This window comes from Sorex araneus, chromosome 2 (genome assembly GCF_027595985.1).
Source record: "Sorex araneus isolate mSorAra2 chromosome 2, mSorAra2.pri, whole genome shotgun sequence".
In the NCBI taxonomy this organism is placed as follows: Eukaryota; Metazoa; Chordata; class Mammalia; order Eulipotyphla; family Soricidae; genus Sorex; species Sorex araneus.
The window spans coordinates 261,322,539-261,334,784 of NC_073303.1; positions in this window are offsets into that span (position 1 = coordinate 261,322,539).

The window sequence follows — 12,246 nt, forward strand, 5'->3', positions numbered from 1 at the left end:
GAAAGAAAGGTACATTATCTCTCTCCATCTTCAGGGACTGTGCAGGAAACCCCCAAGATGCAGAAGATATACCTGTTAGAACTAACAGCACACCCAGGAAAGCTGCAGGACACGGAAATCAAAGCCTTTGGTTTTGTCTCTGTAGACAAACAGCAGACCAAAAAGAGGAAGTAAGCAAGTAACGCATCCACAGCAGCAGCGGAAGGAGTCGGAGACTAAGCAGTAAGGTTAAACAGAGACGGGAACAGCCTTCCAGAAGCACCCAGAGTGGGGGTGAGAGGGTGGGCACAGATGAATGGAGAGACACCCCATCTTCCTGAATGGGGAGAATGACTGCTGTTCACAGGTGTGTAGGTCCCCCATCTGCAGAAGAGTCAGGGGGAACACCTGGAATTGCACACGGCACCACAAAGGAGCTCAAATAGTCAAAGTGAATCTTGAGCAGGGAAAACCACACTGAAGGCCTCGGGCTCCCTGACTTCCGGGCAGATGAAACAGTGAGGCCTTGCCTGGAAGCCCACGCAGGATAGTGGAACAGAGTCGAGCACTCCAGAGTGAATCTGGGCACCCACGGTCAGGTAGTCTTGGACGGGTACCAGGTGGCATGAAGGGCAGCCTCTCCAGTTAGTGGTTTTGGGGAAAGTGGACATGTAAGCGGACGCTAACTCACACCGTATCAAAGAATCTGCTCCAAATGGATTCAAGACTCACTGAAAGACTAATCATAGCAACCCTAGAGGAAAATATGGGCAAAAAGCTTTTTGACGTTGGTCCATGATATTTTTCGTTTGTTTTGGTTCTGGGAACCACACCTGGCCGTGCTCAAGGGCTACTTCAGTTCTGTGCTTCGGGGTCCTTCCTGGGCGTGATCAGGGGAACATGTGATGCTAGAATGAGACCCCAGGCTCCTGCGAGCAGAGCATGAGCTATCCCTCTGGTCCTGGTCAATGTTTTCTTTAGGGGGGCACGTGACCCCAAAAGCACAGGCAACTGAAGCAAAGTAAAAGCTGCTTCCCGGTAAGGGAAACACGCGACAGGCTGGAGCGCTGGCCTGGGGAAGGAGGGTGCTCTCTGTTTAGTAAGGGGCTAGGATCCAAACCCAGTGAGGAACTGCATGGCTCCATAAAGTGAAAAAGAAAAAACACCACATATGTACTAAGAGTTAAAAATGTATAAAGGGCCTGGCCATAGAACAGCACTCAGAGCACATCCTGGCAGGTGCCTGACCCACATTCAATTCTTGGCCCCACGTGGTCCCTTGAGTATTGCTGGGTGCAGCCCTGAGGGTCCTCCCGAGCACTGTCAGGTGTGGCCCTTGTCCAGGTGAGCCCTGCACCACCGAGCACAGACTCATCCTCAGGCCTTTGCGCTGAACCTTCCTGTTGCCTGAGCATCACTGGTGAGGGCCTCCTGAGCACCACTTGGGAGCAGGGGAGCGCCAAGTAAAGCAAGACAAATGTACCAAGGACCTGAATAGGCCTCCCCCCAAGGGAGCCAGATAAATGGCCAGGAGATGCGTGGGAAGGAACCCATCACCCCTCTCAGAGAAAAATCCCAATCATAGCATGAAGGTGTGAGAACACACACACACACACACACACACACACACACACACACACACACACACACACACACACACACCCCATGGGGTGAGGATGTTGAGGAAGGACCTCGTGCACTGGAATTGGGGGGGCAACCACTATGGGAAATAGGATGGCGATGTTCCCAGATGTAATAATAGGGCCCACCCCCTGAGCCAGCAAGTCGACTCCTGGGGACAGAACCATAGAGAATGAAATCAGGGTCCCCGGGAGACATCTGCACCCCTGGTCCACTCAGCATTATTCACACTAGTCGAGGGAAGGGAGAAGGGTCCATAGAGAGGACAGTGGGAAAATTGCACGCGGCTGACCTGAGTTCAATCCCCGGCACCCTGTAGGGTGTCCTGAGCCCTGCCAGGAATGAGCACTGAAGCAGACTCAGGCGTAAGTCCTGAGCACAGCTGGGTGCAATCCGATGAAGCAAAAATAAAAAGGGGGGGGACGACCCAAGATCTTATGGGGAGGGAGGGAAGTGGGCAGAGATGTGGAATGAGACTGTGGCGTCAGAGGGACAGGACAGGATCAGGGACGTTCCTTGCATGCAGCAAACCCTGGTTCAATCCCCGGCCCTATGTGGTCCCTGGAGCACCCTCAGGAAGTGACCTCTGAGCACACCACCTTGGGAGTAGCCCCTGAGCACCCCAGGCATGGCCAGCCCCTGCGCCCCCAGACAGAGCATCTCTTCACTGGCCCTGACCCTGATGTAGCCGACACATTTTGTTCTCATCTCAGAGACAGTACTCATGTGTCATCGCTCACGGCTCTGCCACTGTTAGTTCAAGTGCTCACTTGGCCGAGCGTGCCTCGGTAGGCACTAACTGAGAGAAGTGCCTTGGTCTCTCTCCAAGGCTGGCGGAGAGAGGGCCGTCATTCTGCCCTGTCCTTGGCGGGGTCTCTCCGAGGCTGGAGGAGAAGGGCCTTCATTCCGCCCTGTGCCTTGGTCTCTCTCCGAGGCCGGAGGAGAGAGAGGGCCGTCATTCCGCCCTGTGCCTTGGCGGGGTCTCTCCGAGGCTGGAGGAGAGAGGGCCTTCATTCCATCGTGTAGCCCGAGCGGGTTCCCTTTTGCAGCTGCTTCTGGGGACCCGGGTTGGGTCTGATCCAGAGAAAGCCGGAGGTTCCAGGCTGCTGAAGTCACCACTTCTCTTGGCGCTCCGACTTTGACCCTAACCCGAGGGGCACATCGAACTTCTCTGGGGCTGCTTCGGGGAATCCCTGCTTTACACAACGAGACCCGCCGTGCTCCACAGCCCGTGGCGCCTGGCCTTTCACGGCCACAGCTCGGGACTCTGCGTCCACCCCGTCAGTCCCAAGGGTGGGAGGGCCGCACCCCTTCTGCAGCGCACTCCAGTAAAAGTCTTTCAAAGCCACGTTCTCGTGAAAACATGATTTCTGGGTGACAAGGGCTACCCCGGCTGGAGCTGATGACAGCTGGTCTCTTGGGGCCTCTGCTGACCTTGTGCCTGTTTGGGAGACCCTCAGGCTGTCAGAGTTGGCCCAACTGCAATCTGCCAACAGCCGTGCTGGGTCTCAAGTGCCGCCGTGGGGCCTTTGGACGTGCTGTGCCTCACCGAGCTGTGAACGCAGCCCCGCCTGTCGCGACTGGTGCGCTTGTTGTTTAGGGCTGGGCTGTCTGCAGGCACCATGGAGGGTCCCAGGAGTAGTGCCCAGGGCGTGGGGGCCACTGTGTGGCTGCCTGCCCAGCCCCCAGGGAGGAACCATTTCCACCCCAGGGACTAAGACACAGCGTTTCGGGCCAGCTTTTGGTGCCAGCGCCTGGCACCCAGATTCCAGGCTGGCACCAGGCTCGGGGTCTGAGGCTTTCCCGTCATCGCAGAAAACAATAGGGGTGCTTTCCTCTGGCCCCTCCACCCAGAGAGGAAGGTTGGGTGGGGGACAGGACTGGCCAAGTAGCGACCTTTGAATCTGTCACTCTTTGCAGCCCCGCTGGGGACTGAATCAGTCCAGGACCCAGCGAGGAGGGTGGGGTGGGGAGAGGTGAGGAAGCAGCACCCCACCTCCGGTCTCGGGGAGGGAGCAGAGCAGGAGTGCAGCCCCTGCACCCCTCGGGCCTGCCTGCAGGGAGGGGGCCCAGCGGGTCTCAGAGCCAGCTTCTCTCCTCTTCCCTGCCCTGAGCCCCGTGGAAGCTTCCTGCCGCCAGCTCAGCCCACAACGTGGGGCTGCAGGGTCCTGGGCCAGATGCTGAGGAGCAGGTGTGGGGACAGAGGCGCCACAGGACAGCGGTCATCCCGTCTTCATGGAGGGGACACGGAGTGGGAGGGAAGCCGGGGCCCCCACCCACTGAACTAGCACCGCGGGGCCTGAGACGGGAAGAGCAGGGGGAAGAATTGTTCTCAGTGTGACTGCGGGTGACTCGGGACTAGAGGAGGTGGGCGGGGGTAGCGGGGTGCTGGGAACTTAGTCTCACTCCCCGGGTTCTGTTTCTGTGTCTTTATTTGGGGGTGGCATGCCTGGCAGTGCCCGGGGCCTACTCCTGGTTCAGTGCTCTGAGAGGCCATGCAGGACTGGGGGGTCGAAGCCCAGCGCCCCGACACGCGTGTGAGCAGGGCCTGCGCTCAGCCATGTCCCCAGCACCCGGGCTGGGCAGGGGTGGGCCTCAGAGAACTAGTCTGCCTGGCCCTCAGCTGTCCCGGGGGCAGAGCCTGGCTCCAGCAGGGCAGCCAGGGCCTTGGGGGTCTCGGAAGGGCCAGGCGGGAATCTCAGAGCCTCCCCCTGGCCCCGAGATGTTCACTGGGAGTGGGCCGGGATTGAACACGGTCTTACCGGGAAGAGGGTGGCTGGCGGGAAGAGTGAACTGCATCCACCACGGCGCAACCCTGCCCAGTACATCAAAAAGCAAACGGGGAGGGCCGGAGTGGTAGTCCGGGGGTGGGGTGGCGAGCTCACTGCACACGCAGCAGCCGCGCTCCACACCCGCATCTCACAGGCGTGATCCCCGAGTGCAGAGCCAGGAGTCAGCCCTGGGTGTGGCCCCCAGACAACAGCAACAAAAATGCAGGAGGGACTGGAGAGATGGGACGGGAGTTAAGGCACTCGCCTCGCTTCCGGCCGCCCTCCGGGAGTAGCCAGTCGCCGCCGCTGGGTGTGGCCCAAGTCTGAGCCCAAGGAAAAGTAGCCCCGCTGGAGAAGGCTGAGTCCCGCGCCCTGCAAGGGGGACAGAAAGGACGCATGAGCCCGCCCCGGGCCCTCTGGAAACTTGGCACCCGCATTGTTTGCTCTGAGGAGCCGCACTCGGGGAGCCCCCGCCCCACCCTTCCTGTCACGCGAAGCGCGGGGTCCAGTTTTCACGCTGAAGGAGAAACTGAGAGCCCGGGCGTCCACTCCCCCCGCCCCCGCCGCCGGGCCCTGGGCTGTGGGCCCCTCCTGAAGACCCCGCCTGGCTGCGCCTCTGCGGGTCACTGTCCCGTTGCTCGTAGCTGTGGCCGCCGGCCTGCGGGGGCTCCTGGGAGCAGTTCTGTCCAGCAGGGCAGGGCACGACGTCCTCCCGCCGGGCCTGAAATAGATTTCCTGCACAGAACCCGGCCCGGAGGCTATTTTTGGCCACCTGGCCGACCAGAGGCGGGCCCAGGAGTTGGACGGGGTGCCAGACCTGGGGAGCCCAGGATCCGTCACCAGAGCACGACCCACCCAGCGCTGTGCGAGGGTCCAGGCGCAGGGGCTGGACTGCGGGGGAGAGGGTTCCGCGGTGGGACTTCCACGTGGGGGTTCTGGCCAACCCAGAAGCATCCCGGAACACGCCGTTCTGGAGCCTTCCTTGGGGGGAGGCGCCAATCAGGATGGTCTCTCTCATCTGGCAGAGATAGTTGCTGACACCTTAGAGGTGGGGAAACAGGCCTAGGGGACCCACCAAATACCCCCCCTACCTGGAACTCGGACTCACCGTCAGGGCTACAGCCTGGTCCTACCACAGCGCGCGCGTCGTTCAAGACACAACGACAGAACCGCAGCTCAGGCTGACGCCGGCCTAGGAAGAGATTCACTGAGCCACAGAGCTCAGAGAGTGCCAGCGTGTGGGTTTCAGGCGAGGCTTGACCGGGGCTCCAGCACTCTCTCTCCTCGTCTGACAGCTCTGCTCTGGCGTGCCTGTGAGGTTCCTCTCTCCGCCGACATCCCTCAAGGCAGCCAGATCGGGTCCCCTGTCCGCAGGGTCTGCGTGAGTGTGGCAAAGAGTCTTTGCTCTGCGTTCCCTGCCCGAGAGCCGCCGTGACTGGCTGCACTTCGGTCCCTGCTTCCCCGAACTGCTTGTTGTGGTGAACTGCTTGTCCCAGTCCAGAGCTGGGAGGAGCGTTGACTTCCAGGAGACGTAGGTTTAGGGAGAGGCAGGCTGAGCGGACTGTTGAGTGACTACCAGGCAGCTGAGAAAGGACCATGTTTGGAGGTTTCATATGGAAACAATCACTAAAGACCCTCCCCCCCCCGCCCGCCCAACACACACTTGTGCTTTTGCTGAACTTTTCCAAGATTTTCTTTCTTTCTTGTTCTTTGGGCCACACTCAGCAGTGCTCAGGGGCTACTCCTCACTCAGTGCTCATGGGGGGACCATGCACTACCAGGGATGGAAGCCAGGCCTCCAACATAATAAGCACACGCCTGACCCTTCAAACCATCCACCCAACCCCTCCGGCACAATTCTGAACACACTGCAATGAACTCTGTTGCTTCTCAGTCTCTCCGTCTGTAAAGTAGGTGCACAGACAGACCAGGGCCTTCACCTCGAGATCTGCCATCGGCTTTTATATATTTTTTTAATTATTTTTTTCTTTTTGGGTCACACCCAGCGATGCTCAGGGGTTACTCCTGGCTCTGCACTCAGGAATTACTCCTGGCGGTGCTCGGGGGACCCTATGGGATGCTGGGAATTGAACCCGGGTCGGCCGTGTGCAAGGCAAATGCCCTCCCTGCTGTGCTATTGCTCCAGCCCCTGCCATCGACTCTTAGCCACCTGTGGCTCGTGACACTGTGAGCGACTGACTCTCTGGCTGTTGGAACGTGTCCCTTGATTTCCCACACCCTGGCCTGAGCCCCAGACCCTCTGCAGCACCTAGTCAGGGCCACCCGACCCCAGGCCTCCTGCCCACCGCACCAGCCACTGTCCCCAGGAGGGGAGAACTTTGCCGCCCCGCGCACTGCCCTTGTCCGGCTCACGAGCTCGTGGGCAGCACCCACAAACCAGCCAGCCAGAGTCAGGGGCTGCGGGGACAGAGACGCTCCCCTCTGAGCCCCCAGCTGACCGATGGCAAATCCCCACACCGCACTTCCCCGGGGCCCCCGTTTCTTTGGTTTTAATTTGCAGTCCTGCTGGTGCTGCTTCCTCGGGTCCGTCATGGTCCCCACTGCCCTCCCCCGGGCCCGGCCTCCCCCCCTCATGCTCTTCGGTGTGGTGTTGCTTGGGAGGCCACACCTGGTGTGCTCGGGGATTCCTCCCAGCTCTGCACCCCAGGACCATTTCTGACGGTGCTCGGGAATCATCCCGGGTGCTGGGGTCGTGCAAGTCAAGAACCCACCCTCGTCACTGTCTCTCCCCACCCCTCCCTGTCAGTGCCCCTCCCACCTCAGTTGAGTGGCTTAGCTCTCCCGCTGCGTTGCCCCCTTGCCCTGTCTCAGGCCCACCTAGGAGAGATCTCTGTCTCCGACCCCTCCTGACGGTTTCAGCACGATGCCCGCTCACTCCCTTCTCGTGCTGCAGACAGCGTGACTTCTGGACCGCTGTTTCTCTGCCTGCCAAGCGGGGGCGCTGTGCCAAGTGGAGAGCTTGTGCCGCTGACATTGCCCCCTCCTGCCCGTCCTCCCACCCCCGCTGGCCCTGGGCGCTTCTCAGCAGGCCCACACGCAGGGTCTGGGTCTTCTCCAGGGGCCAGCAGTGGCAGGGGGGCTGGGGTGGCAGGGGGGCACCGGGGGCCGGGCAGCCTGTTCCCAACCCCGTGGCCTCGGACCCCGACCCTGCAGGAGTGCACACACAGAGGGCCCTCACGGTGCCCAGAAACAGCCCAGTCGCGTGTCCTGTGGACCTGGCGCGGCGGGTGTGAAGGACGAAGCCCCCTGACCCTGTCTGTGTGGGGTGTGCCGGCCACGGCTCCCCACCCCCTTCTCCTTCCAGTCTCCTCCTTCCCCTGTCTCAGTCTCTCTCCGTCTCTGTCTCTGCCTCTCTCAGGCCTGTGCCTTTGCCCTCGGAGGGACTTCTCCGTCTGTCCGCCCGCCCATCTGTCCATCCATCTGTCCGTCGGCCCGGGGTTCCTTCCGCAGCTCTTGCTCCCCGTTATTTAGTGCACGAGAGGGCCACAGTCTCCCGAACGCCCACGGAGCGCATATTTGAGTGCGGCTTCTTCACAGCCTTGCAGAGAGACAAGCAGCCCCCACAGTGTTCTTCCCGCGCACAGAGGCTGGGGGGAGGGCTGCGGCGCTGAGCCCAGGGCCCCGCCCCCCGCACGGCCGGGGCACCAGGCTAGGGAAGGGCGTTGGTGACTGTGGGTGTCGGGGGCAATGCAGGGGCAGCAGGTGGTGGCCCCGGGACCCTGCCCGAATCATGTTGTCACCGAGTGCCCGATGCCAGCCAGAGCCCACGGGGTCATGGGCAGCTCTGTCATCCCTCAGATTCACTGATTGCCCGTGCTGTGAGCCCCACACCCACTCCCGGGGTGTTCGAGCTTGAGGGGTCCCCAGCAGGACCACTGGGGGTAAAGAGCTCCTTGACAGGCCAGGGCGGCAGCTCTGTGGGAGACAGTCCTGCATCCAGCAGGGGCAAGTGGGCACCCGGCATCCGCCGCCCCCGCCCCATGTGGAGGGAGAGAGAGGGGAGAGAGAGCCAGAGAGAGAGAGAGAGAGAGAGAGAAAGGGGGGAGAGGAGGGAGAGATACTGGAGAAAGAGAGAAAGGAGAGAGAAAGAGGAGAGTGAGGGGAAGGAGAGAAAGGAGGGGGGAGAGAGAGACAGAGGAGAGGGGAGAGAAGAGAAAGAGAGGGGGAGAGAGGAAAGAGGGAGATGGTGTTTGTGTGTGTGTGTGTGTGTGTGTGTGTGTGTGCGCACGCGCGCACGCACGCACGCGCTGCTAGGCCAGCTCATTCTTCACCAGTGGCTAATTCAGGAAGAGTTGTTGAGTTCTGGTCCGACAGTTAATCAGCTCACCCGCCCAGCTCAAGATGCAGGGGCCGGAGGACAGAAAGGGGTCTTGGGTGTCACATCCTCTGGGACGCCTCAAGGCCATCTTCCTTGGGAGACAGAGTGGGCGTGTCCTGCAGAGCTTAGGCAAGGTCCCAGACCCTTCCCTCTCTCAGGCCCAGAGCCTCACACGCATAAGGGGTGAGCTCTGTCGTCAGCCACAGCCCCAGCCAGACCCGCATACTCGCTGAAAAGGCAGTGCAAGACGCGTAAGTCAGAGCAACTCACACAGACACACACACACACACAGAGCAAAGCAAAGCTGGTGCTGTTTGGAGCCATGAATAAGAACCTCTATAAAACAGTAGACCCGGGGCCCTGGACATTGGCTATGGTTGGGTCACATGGTGGGCGGGGAGCTTCCGAGCAGGCAGTATGAAAGGGGAAAGAGGCTCAGCTGCTCATATGATAGTCACAGGGAACCCTTAGATCATTTAGGGGGGCTGTTTGGCCACATCCCGCGATGCTCAGTGGTTATCCCTGATTCTGCACTCAGGCATCACTCCTGGCGGTGCTCGGAGAGCCATTTGGGATGCCAGGAGTCAAACCCGGGTCAGTGAGGTGCAAGGCAAGTGCCCTACTCACTGTACTATTGCTTCAGCCCCCTTAAATAATTTTTTTAAAATGTCCATGATCCCTTTTGAAGAAATCAGTGCCCCAGAGAATGGCAGTAATGCCCTTTCCCTACCCAGGAGATAAAATCAATTACATTGTCCATAATTATAATTACACCCAAAAATCTATAAATAGAAGAGGTAGAGCAAATGAATAGTACTCAAGAGGGCAACAGAAATCTTTTAAATTCAAATCACTTAGGAGAACCGTTTCAAAGCCTCCGTTCCCTGGCAGGAAAAGTCTGCCATACAACTAGGGTGTTGGACGGTGCCAGATAGTAACATTCTGTTGGGTGCTCCCCTCTGGGGACACCCCATCCTCACCCCGCTCCTGGGGTTAGGCGAGCTCGCCCACGGTCGTGCACCTGTGGGGCAATGGGCGAGGGTGAGCTCTGCGTGGGGAGGGAGGGCAGGGAGAGAGGGCCCGGTGCAGACGCCCGCCCACGGGACCCCGCCCGCCCTGCCATGGCCGGCATCCTTGCGGGCGCCGCAGGTGATGGCCGTCCACGTGTCCCCTCAGCCCTCCGCACAGTTCCACCTTCCTGCCAACGCGCGTTTCGGGTCCTCAGCCTGAGTCCCCATGGCGAGTCTCTGTTCCCAGCTGGCTGCCATCTGGCTGCTTCCAAGATAGATGGGAGAGGAGCTGGGAGGGAAGGTGGACAATCTGTTTCTTGAGCGAGCCTCGCTCCCGAGCTCTGGCTGAACATTACCTCACCCATTCAACAGAGGCAGCTCAGAGATGCACGCCATTGGGCGCGGCTCAAAGCTCCAGCCTCAGCACCGAGAGCACCGCGGAGGTGTCCCCACTGTCGGTGTGGTGCTGGCCCTGCCACAGAGCTGAGGTCAACAAGAAAAACACAAGCGCCCCCCGCCCCCATCCCCCCACTGTCTCTACCAGCCTATGACAGTGACAGGGGCCTAATGAGGCTTGGGGCGGGGGGAAGCAATTGCCCTTGGAGGAAACAGTTTCCAGATTAATTAGTTTCATTAATCTGGAAACTAAATGATAAGGAGAAATCGCCCCAGCAAGGAGAGACTGAAGCCTGCCAGGCAGAGGGCGGGGCCTGGGGGAACGGCCTGATTTGGGGAGGAGCTGATGGGATTCCAGGAAGGGTTAAATTAACCAAGAACTTGCGAAGTGAAGGGGTGGGGGAGTGGCCTCAGAGGAAATGGGCAGGGGTCAAAATCATGAAAGGCAGGTAAGGCTTGGTTTGTCCTGATGAATTTGCTGGAAATTAGACCCCCTCGCAAGTGAATGCTTTCTGCAAGTCTGTATTGTAGCTGAGAGCAGACTCAAAGCAGTTTATTGGATGGACGGATGGACAGATGGATGAATGAGTGGGTGATGGGTGGAAGATGGATGAATGATGGGTCATGGATGGGTAGGTGGATGATGGATGGATGGATGGATGGATGGATGGATGGATGGATGGATGGATGAGTGGATGGGTGGATGGATGGGTGGATGGATGGGTGGATGGGTGGATGGGACGGATGGTGGATGTGCAGGTGGACGGGTTGATGTTTGGATGGTCATTGAATGGATGATGGACAGAGGGATGATAGATGAGTGGTTGGATGGATGGGTGGAGAGGTGTTAGGTGGATGGTGGAAGGATGAATGTGTAGGTGGGGGGGTTGGTGTGTGGATGTGTGGATAGATGGATGATGGATGAATGGGCAGATGGATGGAGCAGACATTTAATACAATCATGTGTGGAGAGGTGTGCTCGTTAACAAGGAAATATTCCTGAGACTAGGTCTGATCAAATCAATGAACATTAGTAACAAGCCGATATTGATTAGTTGGGTTAATTCCAGCATTGAGATGATCAAATATTCCTGAAGAAAGTGCTCACGGCAGCCCAGAGAGATAAAACAGTGGGCAAGGCAATTGCCATGCCAGGCTCCATCCCTGCCACCCTGTGTAGTCCCCCGAGCACTGCCAGGAGTGACCACAGAGCACAGAGTCGGGAGTAAGCACTAGGCATGGTCAGGTGTGGCTCAAAGACAAAAGAAAAAGTGCTTATGAAATAGTAGCAAGTGATACCACACCCATGCGTACACTCACAGACTCGCTCAGCATAGACCATTCTGGAACTCTCCACGTGGGGCTGTACTGCTGCTGACCTCCTGGGGAGAGCGGTGGGGGCACCGGGCCTAGGGTGGGACATACACTCCCTCTTCGTTGTAGAGATGTTTGATGAGCGTGCTTTCCTTAAACTTGTTTCACTTGGCAAGCTCCCCGTGGCGTACTTGATATGCCAAAAACAGTAACAACAAGTCTCACAATGGAGACGTTGCTGGTGCCCGCTCGAGGAAATCGATGAGCAACGGGATGACAGTGATACGGTGATTTAAAATAACTTACCTAAATGTATATGTGTGTGTGTGTGTGTGTGTGTGTGTGTGTTTCCTTTTGGTTCACACCCAGTGGTGCTGGTAGTCACTCCCAGCTCTGTGTTCCAGGGACCTCATGGTGCAGAGGCCGAACCTGTGCTCAGCCCCCCGACACTCTCCACCCACACACTGTTTGCTTAACCCTTTTTTAAAAAATACCTTCAGAAAAAAAAATAAAAAACTTTCAGGGCAGGAGAGAGCCAAGGTGCCGACTTTGGATGCTTTGGTCGCAGGAGGCTCAGTCAGCCCCGGCACTGCCAGCAGCCCCCGCTAAGCTAAGCACAGAGCCAGGTGGGGTCCTTGAGCGCCAGCAGCTGTGGCCCCCAAACCAAAAACGACATTAAAATGACTTTCACTAGAAGGGAGCCCTGGAGACGGGAACTAGCGTACAGCAGACAGGAGAGCCTGCCTTGCACACGGCCTGCTTGGGTTCAGTCTCTGGCACCCATGTGCCCCCAACT